This window comes from Bombina bombina, chromosome 2 (genome assembly GCF_027579735.1).
Source record: "Bombina bombina isolate aBomBom1 chromosome 2, aBomBom1.pri, whole genome shotgun sequence".
In the NCBI taxonomy this organism is placed as follows: domain Eukaryota; kingdom Metazoa; phylum Chordata; class Amphibia; order Anura; family Bombinatoridae; genus Bombina; species Bombina bombina.
In genome coordinates this window covers 1,163,272,858-1,163,292,085 of record NC_069500.1, presented here as the reverse complement: position 1 = coordinate 1,163,292,085, position 19,228 = coordinate 1,163,272,858, and the positions used below count along the sequence as shown (strand labels likewise).

Here is a 19,228-nt window from a genome sequence, read left to right as displayed (position 1 = left end):
GAATGCACGCACCCTTAGTTTTTATCTTGTTTTTAAAAAAAAATATACTGAACTTTTTTGAAGCCTGAGCTTGGTTTGATTTGCCTGGTGCGGACACCTGGACTACTGGGTCCTTTTCTCTACACATTGAATCAGTTAGCTGGGGCACTGAGAGTTCCCAGCCTGCACTATTTAGCACATTGGGTGCTGCCATTCTTGTGAGTATAACTACAACACAAGACACACACACGTACACTAGGAGGCGCCCTTTGTATGTGATGTTCTTTCATAGATACAGCTTTTTATCTGTTCCGCCTGTCACGGACTCCTGGATTACTGGGCCTTATTCTCTACACCTGGGAACAGTTAGCTGGGGCACTGAGTTCCCAGCCAGCCAGGGCCATATAGCACATTGGGTGCTGCCATTTTTGTGAGTATACCCATATCACAAGACACACACACTTCCCTTTTTCATTGCAGTATTACACTAGGAGGCGCCCTCTGTATGTGATCTTTTTTCACAGATTCATCTTTTTTATAATTCTTCTCTTCCCTCGGTATAATCTTGTGCTTCAGATAGAATTTTACAGCTAACCTACTGCTGTACAGATGTCTGGCCATTGTGTTCTTTACAGATTAAAAGAGGATTGAGTTAATCACAACTGAAAGAAGGTTACAGTGGATTCCAATATTTAGCACAGTTATCCTCATACTCAATATATTTTCTGGTCTTCTTACTGTTTGAATAGTAGAGAAAGTATAAAAATTGGAATACTACTTAGTTCCAACAACACAGGAGAGCAACACAGAATAAATCATTAAAAAGAGAAAATGACTTGAGAATGCTCGTACTTAGCTAGCTGCTTAAAGGGACAATTAACATTAACTAAATGCTAGACAGAATAATGCAGTTAAAGCAACGATGAACCTGAGAATAAAATGCAGATGCAAATTTATTCATTTATATTAGTTGTTTAAACAAGGCTAAAGTGTTCAGTAAGCAATGGGTTTTAAAGCAAGGCCGGATCGGCTTACCAGCAAATTGGGTGGCTATAAAATAAAAAAAAATTATTACAAACTAACAATTTAATTCTTAAAATAATAATAATAATAATAATAATTATAATGGGGGAAGTAATATCCCAATTTTTCCAGGTTTGCTTTTTATTTCCAGTCCGGGCCCTGGTTGTAACCTTGGTTCTTCCATGCTGAGGTCAATAAGGGAGTCTGCAATTTAATGGCAGTTAAATTATTTCTTTTTTGCAACATATACTATATATATACACACACAAAGGACTAGATTACAGTTGTAGCACAGTGCTCCGTACCCTCGTGTTGAGACAAAAATTTGCCTTTACGGGTACACCTGTAATTCTACTCACATAAGTGGGAAGTAAATGTGATTGCACCGTCGCAATCGCGATTTGTGCTTTGGTTAATACCGCTTCTGAAAAGCAGGTGTTAACAATAGTGCAAACCTAAAAAGTGTAACAAAAAACATCAAAAATACAATGTACAGTACAGTAACACTCATATTAACACTGTCTAATAAAAATAATGTAATTATAATATTGCACAGAGAAGCTATAAGGGGTCAAGGTTAGGATATGTCATGTTTTAGAGAAAAAACGGGCTGAAAGGGCTTTTACATAGGGATCCATTGGAACAACTTTATTAACATATATATATTTAAATATATATGTATATAAATGAATGCATTATTATATTTATATGTGTATATGTATATTCATACACAAACATAAATATACTGTATATATGTACACTCTTGCAGGCCCATTTATCAAAGGGCTTGCGGACCTGATCTGACACTGCGGATCAGGTCCGCAAGACCTCGCTAAATGCGGAGAGCAATACGCTCTCCGCATTTAACATTGCACCAGCAGCTCACAAGAGCTGCTGGTGCAACGCCGCCCCCTGCTGACTCGCGGCCAATCAGCCACCAGCAGGGGTGTGTCAATCAACCCGATCGTATTCGATCGGGTTGATTTCAGGCAATTCCTGTCCGCCTGCTCTGAGCAGGCGGACAGGGTTATGGAGCAGCGGTCTTTAGAGCGCTGCTTCATAAGTTGTGTTTCTGGCGAGTCTGTAGACTCGCCAGAAACACGGCCCTTCAAGCTCCGTACGGAGCTTGATAAATGGGCCTGATAATCTAGTCCAACATTTTTATTTCCTTTTAGAGAGGATATGAGAATATAGAATATTAATATAAAACATTAAAAATATAGAAGCTTTTAACCATGATATCTATATTCTTAAAATGCAAATCTGTCATATAAAGCTTCTTATGATCACACTTACCCTTTCTTTTTAAATACATGCAAGAACATTTGTATAAGGTTAATGCAGCCTTAAAATCCTTTGAATATTAGTATGGTATTTAATTACATTGTATTTTTTTTATTTTCACTGAAAAGGAGAAATAATTGGCTATGCGGTGCTAACGAGCAGTTTTCCCTCACCGCTCACTTACCTACAGCGCTGGTATTACAAGTTTTCAGAAACCCATCGTCAAAAGAAAAGAAGTGAGGGTTGAGCAAAATTTTGCTCATTACCGCACTCCAATACCAGCGCTGCTTAAGTCAGCGGTGAGTTGGTGTAACGTGCTTGTGCACGATTTCCCCATAGGAATCAACAGGGAGAGCCGGCTGAAAAAAGTCTAACACCTGCAAAAAAGCCGCATAAAACTCAGTAACGCAGCCCCATTGATTCCTATGGGGAAATAAAAGTTATGTTTACACCTAACACCCTAACATGAACCCCGAGTTTAAACACCCCTAATCTTAATCCCTAATCTGCCACCCCGACATCGCTGCCACCTACATTATATTATTAACCCCTAATCTGCTGCTCCGGACACCGCCGCCACCTACATTATACTTATGAACCCCTAATCTGCCTTCCCCAACATCGCCGACACCTACATTCTATTTATTAACCCCTAATCTGCCTTCCCCAATGTCACTGCCACCACCTACATTTATTAACCCCTAATCTGCCGCCCCCAACGTCGCCGCCACTATATTAAAGTTATTAACCCCTAAACCTAACACCCACTAACTTAAATATAATTTAAATAAATCTAAATTAAATTACTATCATTAACTACATTATTCCTATTTAAAACTAAATACTTACCTGTAAAATAAACCCTAAGATAGCTACAATATAACCAATAGTTACATTGTAGCTATCTCAGGGTTTATTTTTATTTTACAGGCAAGTTTGTATTTATTTTAACTAGGTAGAATAGTTATTAAATAATTATTAACTATTTAATAACTACCTAGCTAAAATAAAGACAAATTTACCTGTAAAATAAAACCTAACCTAAGTTACACTAACACCTAACACTACAATATAATTAAATAAATTAACTAAATTAAATACAATTACCTAAATTAAATTAAAATAGCTAATGTAAAAAAAACCCCACTAAATTACAGAAAATAATAAACAAATTACAGATATTTAAACTAAATACACCTAATCTAATAGCCCTATTAAAATAAAAAAGTCCCCCCAAAATAAAAAAAACCCTAGCCTAAACTAAACTATCATTAGCCCTTAAAAGGGCCTTTTGTGGGGCATTGCTCCAAAGTAATCAGCTCTTTTACCTGTAAAAAAAAATACAAACAACCTCCCAACAGTAAAACTCACCACCCACACAACCAACCCCCCAAATAAAATACTAGCTAAAAAAAAACCTAAGCTCCCAATTGCCCTGAAAAGGGCATTTGAATGGGCATTTCTCTTAAAAGGGCAGTTAGCTCTTTTGCAGCCCAAAGTCCCTAACCTAAAAATAAAACCCACCCAATACACCCTTAAAAAAACCTAACACTAACCCCCTGTAGATCGACTTACCGGGAGACGTCTTCATCCAAGCCGGGCCGAAGTCCTCAACAAAGCCGGGAGAAGTCTTCATCCAAGCCGGGCGAAGTGGTCCTCCAGACGGGCAGAAATCTTCATCCGGCGCGGAGCGGGTCCATCTTCAAGACATCCGACGCGGAGCATCCTCTTCTTCCGATGACTAAAGCTGAATGAAGGTACCTTTAAGTGACGTCATCCAAGATGGCATCCCTTAGATTCTGATAGGCTGATAGAATTCTATCAGCCAATCGGAATTAAGGTAGAAAAAATCCTATTGGCTGATTGTATCAGCCAATAGGATTGAACTTCAATCCTATTGGCTGATTGCCCCTCTTAGGGGTTAAAAATGTTATTATGGCAGATTAGGGGTTAAAAAATGTATTATAGTGTTTGCGATGCGGGAGGGCCTCGGTTTAGGGGTTAATAGGTAGTTTATAGGTGTTAGTGTACTTTTTAGCACTTTAGTTATGAGTTTTATGTTACGGCGTTGTACCATAAAACTCTTAACTACTGACTTTTAAAATGTGTTAGGACTCTTGACAGGAGAGGGTGTACCGCTCACTTTCTGGCCTCCCAGGACAGACTCGTAATACCGGCGCTATGGAGTCCCATAGAAAAAAGACTTTACAAAGTTTACGTAAGTCGTTTTGGGGTAAGGCCAAAGAAGTGTGCAGTGCCCCTAAACCTGCAAGACTCGTAATACCAGCGGGCGTAAAAAAGCAGCGTTAGGACCTCTTAACGCTGCTTTTTTACCCTAACGCACAACTCGTAATCTAGCCGATAGTTATTCTGCAATACACTTGTCTCTGATTGCTCTTCTGTAAATGGTTAATAAAAAAAGGACTCTGTATGTTGCAAGTTTTTACATTATTCATAGGTGCTTCAATGCAATGCACATAGTTAAATAATTTTAGTTTGAATGCAATGGTGCTGTTTGTAGATTTTGCTGCATGTGTGTCTAATGGAATACAATATATCATGCCAATTTAGATTCAGCAATCCTTTCTTCTGGGTTCACTGAACTGTACAGAAGAAGCAATGAACTGTCAAACAGCAGCAATAACAATGCAAATAATCAGTAAACAAAGCTATTTCAATACAATACTTTATTAGAGGAAAACACAGAGGGTGGTGTGAAGAGAAGGGACTGGATATGAAGTAGATCAGAGCTTTCCAAACTTTTCATGTTGGTGACACACTTTGTAGACCTACATTATTTCGAGACACAGTAATTCAGTTGTACTAGCAAAAAGGAGGTTAGACTAGCTTGTTTTAAAAGATACGGACACATACATAAATTATATAATAACAAAATGCATTTACAAGTAACAGTATGCAAGTATGTGCAAGAATTAAAAAAAGTTTAATAACACCAATAGCTACTTACTATTTTAATGGGATGTATGAGGTTGATGGGATGAACACAGTTTCGGAATATTTGGTGTAATATTAGATAAAGACACTCACATTTCATCATCAAGCATTTTTATCTTCCACTTCCTATCCATATATCAAAAGCAGGAGAAGCAATGCACTACTGGGAGCTAGTTGCAAAAATATCCCACTGACTTCAGCTCAGCATTTAAGCTGCCACTCTCAGAGCTCTGTGAGTCCAACTGACTACTGCCCACGCTGCAAACACACGGCTGTCCCACTCACTGGCTACACTTGCAGTCAGGAGCCAATTAAGGAGACTACACGTGCAGTCAGGAGCCAATGTGCTGCCAAATCTGCCAATGGGAATAGTTTCAGTTTCTACTGAGCTGTGCCAATTGGTTAAGATGATCTGTGACCCACTAGGTATCAATCACGTGTCAACCATGTGATATGCGTAGCAGGCAGGTGGAAAGTCAGAAACCAAAAAACAATAATAAAAAAAAAAAATTCAATTTAAAAAAAATTGTGCTGAAGCAGGGACACACCTACACACTGCTGCCGACACACTAGTGTGTCCCGACACACAGTTTGGAAAGCACTGAAGTAGATGTTTGTTGCAAGTTAGTGTTATAATATCATAATGGCCCATTACACACAGTTATATAGATAATAAAATACAGACAATCATGAGAGAAAGTTCCTCCTTCCATAATACTTTTGTGTTTCACCTGATTAATTGTAGTATTTACAGAGGGGATCTGTAAAAATAAGATATACACACACACAAGAGGCTGGACTGGACTTGCAACAAATAAGGTTGACTAGTAAAGTTTCTCTCCTGGCTGGTGTGTTTTTCTCTCACCCTGTGAGGCCTATTTATCATATGTCTGTCGGACCTGATCCAACAGTGCGGATCAGGTCCGACAGACATCATTGAATGCGGAGAGCAAAACGCTCTCCGTATTCAGCATTGCACCAGCAGCTCACAAGAGCTGCTGGTGCAACGCCGCCCCCTGCAGACTCGCGGCCAATTGGCCGCCAGCAGGGGGTGTCAATCAACCTGATCGTACTCGATCGGGTTGAATTCCGGCGATTCCTGTCCGCCTCATCAGAGCAGGCGGACAGGGTTATGGAGCAGCGGTCTTTAGACCCCAGCTTCATAACTGGTGTTTCTGGCGAGCCTGTAGGCTCGCCAGAAACACGGAGCGTCAAGCTCCATACGGAGCTTGATAGATAGGCCCCATTATCTTAAAAGGTTATTTCTACCACAATGAAATGAGCATATTGTTAACTTAAAGGGACAATCTAATCCAAAATAAGCTTTATTGAATCAGATAGGGAATGTAATTTTAAACAACTTTCCAATTTACTTTTATCGCCAATGTTGCTTTGTTCTCTTGGTATTCTTAGTTGAAAGCTAAACCTAGGAGGTTCATATGCTAATTTTTTATACCTTGAGGGTCGCCTCTTATCTGAATGCATTTTGACCATTTTTCACCACTAGAGGGTGTTAGTTAATGTGTGTCATGTAGATAACATTGTGCTCATGCACGTGGAGTTACCTAGGAGTCAGCACTGATTGGCTATAATGCAAGTCTGTCAAAAGAACTGAAATAAGGGGGCAGTTTGCAGAGGCTTAGATACAAGGTAATCACAGAGGTAAAAAGTGTATTAATATAACAACTGTGTTGGTTATGCAAAACTAGGGAATGGGTAATAAAGGGATTATCTATCTTTTAAAACAATAAAAATTCTAGTGTAGACTGTCCCTTTAAGTTCATTAAACCCGCACCAATTTTCAGCTGAACACATGTACGAAAACAGAAGCCCATAGTCATATCATGTTCAGACAAACCAACTATGGGCTAGATTACGAGTGGCGCTGTAACTGTTGTGTGGAGTGAAAAAGTGTTTATTGTCATATGTATATATACCTCTTTATGTCAATAAAACACTCAATAGCCTGTGATTGGAAGAAAGAATCCCCTCCAAATTGGTCCAAGATCTGTACTTATATGGCTTATCTATATACCATGGAAAAGGACATTTTCTATAAATTAGGCAACACTGACTTATTCGAATTAACTTGGACAGACTGGAAATGTATTCATGATACGGTTTGGAAACCCAATGTCCTGTCCACAGACTGACCTGACTCTTGTGTGGGATGCTTGAGGACCTATTTCAATGTCCCCAGTAACTTGTAAAACCCACATATCCGCCCCTCCCTCCCTTCCCCCCTACCCCATATTCTCACTATTTCCTTAGCATCTTAGGGATCTTACAGTCCCTATTTTCACCTTTGACTGATACCGTAATTGTTATATTGTAAGTGACATGGTCTTGGTTCATGGTACACTCATGTATAGATATTTTCAACTTTAACCTTTTCTGTGTATATGATTTAATAGGGGCATATTGGGCCCCTTTGTTGATAATCCATTTTTATGTAATTCTGTTGGAACCTTAATAAAGCTTTTTGAAAAATTAAAAATAAATAAAAAAGTGTTTATTGTGGCTCTTTGTGTGCATCTGAAGTAGTGCTGTATTATGAGTTAAAAGTAAATGCGTTCACTTGAGCACTATTGAATTTAACGTGCGTTGGGTTAGTGCGACTTCAGAGCTATGGTTAACTGTTACAGGAGACAAAAATTGTTGCACAAAACACATCAAAAGTACACTACGCAATACAGTTACACTCATAATAACATTATCTAATAAAAAATATTGTTTTAAAAAGGTATTAAGTGTAAGAAAGAAAAAAAGGGCTTCAAAAGGCTTTACCATAGAGATACATACATATACAGGTCTAAATAAATATATATATATATATATATATATATATATATATATATATATATATATATATATACACATACACACACATACATATATGTATTTATATGTGTATATATTTGTATATACAGACATATATACAAATATAATTACATAAATGCATGTATAAATATATAGGCATATATTTAAGTGCATTGGAGTCCTTTGCAGTCAAGTAGATGAAAATATGTAAAAGCATATTTATGCAATACTCATCCTATAATATAAAAGGCCAAGTGTGTTTGTCCAAAGCTGTCATGCGCAGTAGAGACAGCACGAGGACAAACACACCTGGCCTTACCTGATATACTGCTATTTGCGGTGAAAGTGGGCATAGCCGGGCGGGAGCGTGTGCGTGACCGGGAGCGTGGGCGTGACCGGGCATGGTTGGCGCGAGAGAGGGGGAGAGAAAAAGTGATAGGAAAGAGCTAAAGAGAGGGGGAAGAGCAAAAGAGAGGGGGAAGAGCAGAAGAGAGGGGAAAGTGCAGAAGAGAGGGGGGAAGAGAGAGCAAAATAGAGGGTAAAGAGCAAAAGAGAGGGGAAAGAGCAAAAGAGAGGGAAAAGAGCAAAAGAGAGGGAAAAGAGAGAAAAAGAGAGGGGAGAGAGAGCAATAGAGATCAGGAGAGAGAGAGCAAAAGAGATCAGGAGAGAGAGAGCAAAAGAGAGGGATGGAGAGAGAGAGAGCAAAAGAGAGGGGAGAGAGACAGAGCAAAAAAGAGAGGGGGGAGAGAGAGAGAGCAAAAGAGAGAGGGGAGAGAGAAAGCAAAAGAGAGGGATGGAGAGAAAGAACAAAAGAGAGAGCAAAAAAAGGAGAGAGAGACAGAGCAAAAGAGAGGGGGGAAAGAGAGAGAGCGCAAAAGAAAGGGGGAGAGAGAGAGAGCGCAATGCACAACACGTTGAACCTTGAAGCAGATGGGCTACAGCAGCAGAAGACCACACGGGTTCCACTCCTGTCAGCAAAGAACCGGAAACTGAATCTACTATTCGCACAAGCTCACCAAAATTTGACAATAGAAGATTGGAAAAACGTTGTCTGGTCTGATGAGTCTCGATTGCAGCTGCAACATTTAGATGGTAGGGTCAGAATTTGGCGTAAACAACATAAAAAGAAATGATTAATCCTGCCTTGTATCAATGGTTCAGGCTGGTGGTGGTGGTGTAATGGTGGTTCACGTTAGGCCCCTTAGTACCAATTGAGCATTGTTTAAACGCCACAGCCTACCTGAGTATTGTAGCTGACCATGTCCATCCCTTTATGATTACAGTGTACCCATCTTTTGATGGCTACTTCCAGCAGGATAATGCACCATATCACAAAGTTTAAATCATCTCAAACTGTTTTCTTGAACATGACAATGAGTTCACTGTACTCTGATGGCCTTCACAGTCACCAGATCTCAATCCAATAGAGCACCTTTGGGATGTGGTGGAACAGGAGATTTGCATCACGGATGTGCAGCCGACAAATCTGCAGCAACTGCGTGATGCTATCATCTCAATATGGACCAAAATCTCTGAGGAATGTTTCCAGGACCTTGTTGAATATATGACATGAAGAATTAAGGCAGTTCTGAAGGCAAAAGGAGGTCCAACCCGGTACTAGCAAGGTGAACCTAATAAAGTGACTGGTGAGTGTATATATATATATATATATATATATATATATATATATATATATATATATATATATATATATATATATATATATATATATATATATATCAATAAATATACAGGAGGGACATATTTGCTTAAAGCTAGAACAAAAATTGGGATAAGGTAGCCTAAACCGGCTATACCCTGAAAAATCCACTGACTTTCAAAAAATTTGAAATGTTTTACCAACAAGAGAAACCATCCAGGATAAATCAACCATGATGAAAGAAGACAGGAAATTCAGCACTCTTTTGAAAAAATATCTTTACTAGCTTAATAATTATAATGAAAATAAGTAACAAAAGGTGAGCGCAGAGTAGGCATGCTCCCCCGCAGTGTGAACAATGGAATATGTAACAATTATCAATTGCAACCTAGACACATCAATACAGTGATAGTTACTGTGTCATATATTAGACACTAAACCTGACCGGTCAGAGGTATGTGTGTGTGCTTATACTTAATAAATCTCTATATCTGGAGAAAATGCAATAGCAACATGGATATTAAAAGCATGTCAATCTTTCTACACCCTGCTGCACACAGCACCTCATATTAGAGGTCCCAGCTGGGCAGGTAAGTAAAAAATGGGATCTAAGAAAGAAGTGACTGCCTTTCAAATATGGTGTCTACAATCAACAAAATTATATCAGGCATTCAAAGTTACTGTGTACAAATAGAATAGTATATTCAGGGGAAAACGCTGCAAGGACCCACTACACCCTGCTGCTACCGGCACCTCATGCTGAGGTATAGACTACCGGGCAGGTTATTAAGTTGGGATCTAAGTGGTCGGTGCAGTCATGCCCTCAGGATATGTACAATTCAGTATTTATGAGCATAATAATCAATTGTATAACATGTGCAGTTGTCACACACAATCTGGATGGAATGCTGTATAAGGTCATATATATTTAGTTCGTCAAAGAGTTCAAGCAAAAGATGCAAGCATTTGTGGTTAGTAACAAGCAAGCAAGCGGAATGATGCCCAGAAAGATGCTGCTCGTTAGTATGTAAGCATGTATGCCTATTTCTTAAGTCCTTGTTAATTTGTACATGTAATTAAAAAAAAAAACTATCGACCCAGTAAAGTTGCTTTTTTAACCTCCACAAAGGGGATAAAAACACAGTTCAAGTACTATTTGTGAGCTTCAGAGCAGTGCTGGTCCCATGAGTAAACCGTCAGTGACCCTATTGCCAGCACCAGTCACACAGCTGGGTTATGCCACTACCAATGCAGCCCTTCCTCCTTAAAACCAGTACTGCTCTGTGACTCCCAATAGGTACTTTGCGCCCACTTTTGGTTTTCGTGTCCCTTTAAGCTCCCAAAATAAAAAAAATACTAAAAAAAAACCAAAACAAATAAAAAACCACACCTTAAAATTTTTACCATGAGCTTAATGCATTCAGAGCTCCTTAGTGTTTTAATATAAGAATCAAAATAATTAATCAGTTAATATAAAAATTGTGGGATCAACAGAATAAAAAAAACATTAACTTCATACTCTGGGGCCTATTTATTATTGTGCAAGCGGATATGATACAATGTAGCGTATCATGTCCGATGCACATCAATAAATGCCGACAGCATACACTGTCAGCATTTATTATTGCACCAGCAGTTCTCCTGCAGATTCTAGCTGAGGGTGTCAATCAACCCGATCGTATTCGAACACGGCCTCAGAGCAGGCGGACAAGTTATGGAGCAGAGGTCTTGAGAACGCTGCTTCATAACTTCAGGAGATTGATAATTTGGCCCCTCTAAATCAATTATCCATAACAGATTTTCAATGTTAATAACATGTTTAATTTTTCTAGACCTTCATCATTGAATAAAACTTTTTCAAATAAAAACAAACAACTAAAGTACCATGTAACTAACACAATGCCCCATGACCGAGTGTTCTGTACAGAGCTATTATTGTTTCTGTTACATTAATACACCATGCACTAGGGAATCCTACTTAATCATGAAGAATGTTTACATCATTACTTCTCTGTCATCTCTGTTCTCCAGTTCAAGCATGGATCTCCCTAGGGATTCATTTAAAGGGATATGAAAGTCATACATAAACTTTCATAGATCAGACAGAGTGTGCAATTTTAAAATATATTTCTCTTACCATATTTACTGTGTTTTCTTGTTTACCTTTGTTGAAAAGCATACCTACATAGGCTCAGGAGCAGCACTACTAGAAGCTAGTTGGTGATTGGTGGCTACACATGTATGCCTCTTGTCATTGACTCGCCATATGGTGTTTAGCTAGTTTCCAGTAGTGCATCTGTGCCCTGTAGCTGATCTTAAAGGGAGATGAAACCCCCCAAAAATGTATTTCATGTTTCAGATAGAGCATGCAATTTTAAACAACTTTCTAATTTTCAAATTGTATTTGTTCTCTTAGTATCTTTTGTTGAAAAGCAAGGGCGTGAGCTCAGAAGCATGCACGTGTCTGGAATCACTTTATGGCAGCAGTTTTGCAAGAATGTTATCCATATGCAAGAGCACTAGATGGCAGCACTATATGCTGCCATGTTATGCTCCAGACACCTACCTAGGTATCTCTTCAACAAAGAATACAATTGGATTGAAGCAAACTTGATAATAGAAGTACATTAGAAAATGTATGCTCTGTCTGAATTATAATTTTTTGGGAGGTGGTTTCATATCCCTTTAACTATGTGTTTAACCCATATGCATAGGTTAAGCACACATTTATATGCAAGAAACAGTTATAAAACAAACAATTCTAAAATGCTCTTTGCAAATGACAGCATTTTCTTTGTTTACTGTTATGTGAAAATAGTGTTTGTTATAATATGATGCCAAGAGGTAACATCTAAATAGAGCATATACATAACACAGGTTCATCACAGATGCAAACACAATGCACCAAATCCCCCCCAAAGCTTCAGTGGTTTTGTACATCTATTACAGGAGATTCACTGCAACCGGATATGCACTGCAGCATGAGCATCTCACAGCAGGCTGTGCTACCTACAGAGATTACCAACCCTCCTCCTACAGAAGCAACTGGAGACGCCGGCTCAGGTGCAGTTTTATAGCCCTGTTTTGAAATACACAAATATATAGAGGAATGAAAATGTCACTGTGTAGTTTAACTCTTTGTGGGAAAAAGATTGGTAAGGTTAACATTTACAAAAGATGATACAGTACTAACAATTTATACAGATTCAGAAGCTTGATGATTGAGTATACTACATTTTCAATTTTGTCACACAATTCGTTTTGCATGTCCAATATTCAGAGGAATAAATAAATAGTGGCTCAATCTTCTTTCTTTTATTCTTTTTTTGTATTATTCTTTTTTTATTATTATTATTATCAGTTATTTTCAGAGGGCCAACAGATTCCGCCGGCCTATAAACATAGCCATGGTATACAAGGTAACATTTATAGGGATCAAATGGGTAGAAGGCCCTGCTGAGAGTTTCACTGTTGTAGTCAGTTCTTATGAAGGTTATATGCAAACAGATGGCTCATAGGCTTACATGCTAAGGGGGTTCAAGGAGGTAGCAAAGGAGGAGATGAACTGGGGTTAGGAATCGTTAGTGTAGGTTGTATGCATCCCTGAACAGTAGAGTCTTTAGGGAGCGCTAGAAACTTTAAAAAACTAGGGGAGAATCTTGTGGAACGAGGCAGCGAGTTTCACAAGATAGGAGCCAGTCTGCAGAAGTCCTGTAGACTGGAATGTGATGAGGTATCAAGAGAGGAGAAGAGTAAGAGGTTGTGAGCAGAGCGAAGGGGATGAGAGGGAGAGTATCTGGAGACAAGGTCTGAGATATAGGGGGGAGCAGTGCAGTTGAGGGCCTTGTATGTCAAGATTGAGAATTTTGTGCTTAATCCTGGAGGCAAGAGGAAGCCAGTGAAGGGATTGGCAGAGAGGTCCAGCAGATGAAGAGCAATATGTAAGGAAGATGAGCCTGGCAGATGCATTCATTATGGATTGTAAAGGAGCTAGACGGCCGCTAGGGAGAGCAGATAGGATGGAGTTGCATTAGTCGAGGCGGGAAAGGATGAGAGATTGGATTAAAATTTTAGTTGTGTCTTGTGTAAGAGAATGTCTAATTTTACAGATTTTTTTTAAGGTGGAAGTGACAGGAATTGATTAAGGACTGAATGTGAGGCGTGAAAGAAAGATCTGAGTCAAGTGTGACCTTGGGAATGCACGGTAGAGGTAATGATAGAGTTATCAACAGTTATAGAAGATGGGGGGTAAGGATTTTGGAAGAAGGGGTGAAAATAAGGAGTTCAGTTTTGAATAGATTTAGCTGAAGGTAGTATGAGGATATCCAAGATAATATTTAGAAGGCAGTTAGTGACACGGGTCAGCAAGGAAGGAGATAAGTCTAGTGCAGAGAGGTATATTTTGGTGTCATCGGCATAAGTAATATTGAAACCCATTGGACTTTATTAGGGAACCTAGTGAGGATGTGTAGATTGAGAAGAGAAGGGAACCAAGAACAGAGCCTTGTGGTACCCCAACAGAAAGTGGTAATGAGGCAGAGAATGCCCCAGAGAAGGCTACACTAAAGGTATGGTTAGACAGGTAGGAAGAATGCCACGAGAGGGCTGTGTCGGAAATGCCGAAGGATTGTAGGGTTTGGACTAAAAGAGGGTGGTCAACAGTATCAAAGGCTGCAGGCAGATCAAGGAGGATTAGCAGAGAGAAGTGGCTTTTTGATTTTGCTTCAAGTAGGTCATTGGTAACCTTAACAATTGCTGTTTTTACTAAACTTTTCAAAACACACAGAAAGGGCACATCAGAGAGATATTCTGGCCTAGTTCTGGGCATAGGTTATACCAATGGAGGGGGCCATTTCATTAATTTTATTTTAAATCATTTAAACTTGGTTTTCTAATGGGGGCCTCCATGTGCCCCTGGCCTATGATTGTGAGAAATATATGAGGTTATATATGTGCTAACACTATTGTTTATTACATTTCCCCTGTAACTAAAAAGAAATGTTAAATTAAGTGCTGTCTTGCTCCAGCATTGGAAATTATACAGATATAAAGACAGTATCAACCAATCACTGTGCAGCATGTTCGAGGGTCAGGGTTTTGCATTTCACAGAATAAACTCCAGTCCCTCTGAGTATAAATAATACAAATTTCAGAGTTAAATTACATGAAAAACAGGTCAAGTGAACAATAAAAGATTATTGCATTTTTTTAATTCTGCATAGATAAAAATTTAATGAGGAACAGTTCTGTTTTACTAGGTTTGTGCTATTATAGTGATAAATAATCTGTATAGTGATTAGACCAAGGATACTTAAGAAAAAGCACAATGTTCTAACACATCACATAATTAGGGATCTATATGAAAGATGAGGCCCCTAACAGTAAATAATTTGCACAGCTACATCACCTTGGGATCTCAGGTTTTGTCATTAATGTGTTGTGCTGCAGACGAATGATCTCTAGAACTAAAATTGAAAAAATGTTTGCAGGCAAAGCCTTAAAGGGACAGTCAACACCATAATTGTTGTTGTTTTAAAAGATAGATAATCCCTTTATTACCCATTCCCCAGTTTTACACAGCCAACACTGTTACATTAATATACTTTTTACCTCTGTGATTAACTTATATCTTAGCATCTTCTGACAGCCCCCTGATCACATGACATTTTATTTATTATCTATTGACTTTCATTTTAGCCAATTAGTGCAGTGTCTGCCACAAGCCACAGGTGTGATCACAATGTTATCTATATGGTTTACATGAACTAGCTCTCCCCTGTTGTGAAAAGCAAATAAAAAAGCATGTGATAAGAGGCGGCCTTCAAGGGCTTTGAAATTATCATATGAGCCTTCCTAGGTTTGGCTTTCAACTAAGAATACCAAGAGAACAAAGCAAAATTGGTGATAAAAGTAAATTGGAAAGTTGTTTAAAATTGCATGCCCTATTTGAAACATGACAGTTTTTTTTGGGACTTGACTGTCCCTTTAATGATCCCCAGGTCTGTATTATTGTTCAATATTTCATCTTTATCATAATGTCTGTTGCTCATATGAATTCATAAGCAACTTTATAAGTACTGTTGTTTCTCTAAGAATACAGATTTCTATTTATTATTACATATAAAGTTTGCACATATAGATATAGGTGCGTATTATTTAACCGACAAAATACCCAAGGAAACAACCTAATTAGGAAAATTTGCCACATAGTTTGCTAGTCCTGGTCTTAAAGGAAATTGCAACATATTTTACTTTTTTAACCTGACTTGTATTTTTTTTCTATTGACTAGTTACAATACTGTTCCACTGCTGCTAATAAGACTCATTAAAGGGATACTAAACCCAATTTTTTTCTGTCATGATTCAGGTAGTGCATGCAATTTTAAGCAACTTTCTAATTTACTACTTTTATCAATTTTTGTAGGTTTACGAGCCGGCCCATTTTTGGTTCAGCACTCTGGATACCGCTTGCTGATTGTTGGCAAAATTTAGCCACCAATCAGCAAGTGCTACCCAGGTGCTGAACCAAAGATGGGCTGACTAGTAAGCTTACATTGCTGCTTTTTCAAATAAAGATTCCAAGAGAACAAAGAAAAATTTGATAATAGGAGTAAATTAGAAAGTTGCTTAAAATTGCATGCTCTATCTGAATCATGAAAAAATGTGGGTTCTGTATCCCTTTAATATAATGTAACTACACATGTTTCCCTACAAAATCCAAACTGAATCACCTACCAACATACATGGGATTTCTCAAAATACTTTACTTAAATTAATAAATAATTGACTTAATTACTTTTTAAAGGAACAGTGTAGATAAGCATTTTTCAATTATGAATAATTGAATATGTTTAAAATACTGTAATGTGAATACTGCAGTATCTATAAAACACCTCTTGCTTCTGTGTAAAAAATTATGCTTGTTTCACGCTCCCTAGAGAGGCCAAAAACTAATTCTGTAACCTAGGTTTTCTTCAAAATGCTGCAAATTGCATAAACCAGATATTGATTTGCTTTTTGGCCACTCTAGGCAGTGTGCAACACGCACATTTGTTACATACATTAAAATTTGAACATTAAAGGGACATTAAACACTAAATACATGTTAGATAGAGTGATGCATTCAAAGAAAAGATTAGTCCATGACTAACATGTAGATGTATTTTTTAAAGTTTCATTAGTTGTTTAAAAAGTGACAAAATAAGGGTAAAGTTTTAGTGTTTATAAAACACTGGGAGCTGCCATGTTGTAACTTGTGTTACCTTCTCTGCTGTAGCCAATTAGGGTCAGTTATAAATAGGTCACTAGAGTGTGCAGCCAATGGTTGTGCTGGATTTAACAGTGTTCTGCACTTCCATTTCTAACAGGAACTGAAAAGCTCACAATTTCAGAATGGAATTACAGGCAAAGAGGACAAAATAAATAATGAAAGTATATTGCAGAGTTGTTTTATTATATACAATGTATCATTTTATATTACCATCTCAAAGTGTTTAATGTCCCTTTAAGGTTTCTTCACCAGAAGAGCATAAGCTTTAATATATAAAAAATGTATGTCCATCACTTCTCAGTTGTTTCTTTCAAAAACAAATGTTAATTATAGATGTTACCATATTAGGTTAAACAAATTGCAACTTGCATTTTTTTGCAAGATCTATACTATATGAATACATTGTTTCTTCTTCTACACAGTATACTCACATCAAAAAAGAAAAATAAGACAGTCCATTGAAGATTTTTAACAACAAGATATACTCAAACAACATATTTAACACGATAAAAGCATAACAATATTGGGTGTATGCATACAGGAAATAGGGTGCTGATGGCTACAAGTAATTGCTTTAAGACGTATTCCAGTGTCTGGACTAGTATGGCATTTATTATAATCATGAAATGCTTGTAATGCTAGGGTGAAACGTCTAACACATAGTTTAGTAAATCAGTCTAGGCAGGGAGTTGGATTTACATTTCTATAGCAAAAGGATTGCAGGAGAATGGAGTTATCCTACCTGTTTCAGCAGAAGCTTATAATGTGTAGAGCCTGTTGTTTCCCCTGGTCTGGACAGCGGGCAGGTGCTGAAACCTTACAAGGAATCAGATATTTACACCGTTATAGAATGAACTCAGATGTAACAGACATCCAGGCAACACCTCCTAGAACTAGACATTTCAATTAAAAAAATAGGCACAACCATTAAGAAGACACAGAGGATAGCCTTAAATGCACTGTAACTAAAGCTTAAACTCTGAGTGTGCCAAGTCTTGCAACACTGAAACTGCAAACAGAACAGTAATGACCTCGGTGCAAACCTGGTTACAAGCAATAACACAGAGACACTACCCACAATGTACAGGTGATCACATCAATGTTACACATAAATCAACGCTATTCACACATCCTGTCACACAGCAAGCAGAAAATCACAATCATTACTGAAGACAGCTAAAACTAACCTGGCAATGGAACTACAGGAACGATGAAAGCTTCTAATGCTGGCACAGATGCAAACTGTAGGACAACAGTACTGCTGCCACATAGCAGACGTGCACAATCAGACAGCAGCCAGTGACAGCACCAATAAAAACAGGCGCAGATCTCTCAGCACAGCACCACTACAAGCTGTCTCCTTATCCCTCAGCAGCCTGTCAATCACAAACACACGACACACCTCCACAACATACACTCCCATCTGCAAATCAAGATGCAAGGAGTCTATAAAGAACATCCCTTACGAAACCTTTTAACCAATCAGTGGAGACTGATTGTGACACACCGTTCTCTAATTGGATGAAAGCATTGTTAGACCCTCTGTGATTTCTATTAACTCATTCCTTTACGTGCATAGCAATTTAAAGGTGTCACTCCAGGTAAATAGTGTGCAAGCTTTCCGTTGTCAGCACAGCCTATACTGTGTGTACAGACATATACATGTACAGCAAGCGTATACTCCATAAAGTGAAGATGATCTGCGATCTGCAGGGTTTCTTGTGTAATATTCTAGCCCACGCAAAACCATTTTTCTGACTGTTATTTAAATTGAGTGAAGAAAAAAAAAATCCAGAGTAGCAATTGGTGGAGGCTTTTGCAAAAGATACAAAACATAAGAATCTGCTTAGAGGTGTTGTAACGGCACAGACTCAGTTCACACTTATGATCTTGGAAAATATATTTCAATAAAGCAAAGTGATTATCAATGTAAAACCAATAACCATAAGTGATTAATATCTCTCCAAACATTATTCACAAATGTCCACATCGTGCAGAGGAAATTAATGTGGCACTTTTTTTCTTTGAGAATCTTTGAGTGATTTCTTTTATTGCTGCTGGATTTTTTTCATGTGCGTACTAATAATCCCTTTATTATCCATTACCCAGTTTTGCACAGCCAACACTGTTATATTACTAAACTTTTAACCCCTGAGATTACCTTGTACCCAGTGGCGGCTGGTGACTTTTGAAGATGGGGGAGCACTAGCCCCGCCCCTCAGATGGCTCCGCCCATT

General features: G+C 38.2%; 1 protein-coding gene across 2 annotated transcripts in view; it reads right to left on the bottom strand.

Annotated features, from left to right (window-relative positions):
* The window catches only part of WDR17 (WD repeat domain 17), a 343,395-nt gene extending 325,095 nt beyond the window's left edge, over positions 1-18,300 (bottom strand). The window contains exons 1-2 of one of the 2 annotated variants that reach the window (XM_053703848.1): positions 18,179-18,300; positions 17,734-17,807 (exon numbers count right to left, since the gene is read on the bottom strand). The gene's annotated coding sequence lies outside the window, so the exon portion shown is untranslated. The remainder of the gene's footprint in view (positions 1-17,733; positions 17,808-18,178) is intronic. The other variant, XM_053703847.1, reaches the window with a different exon arrangement.
* Positions 18,301-19,228: the final 928 nt, after the last annotated feature.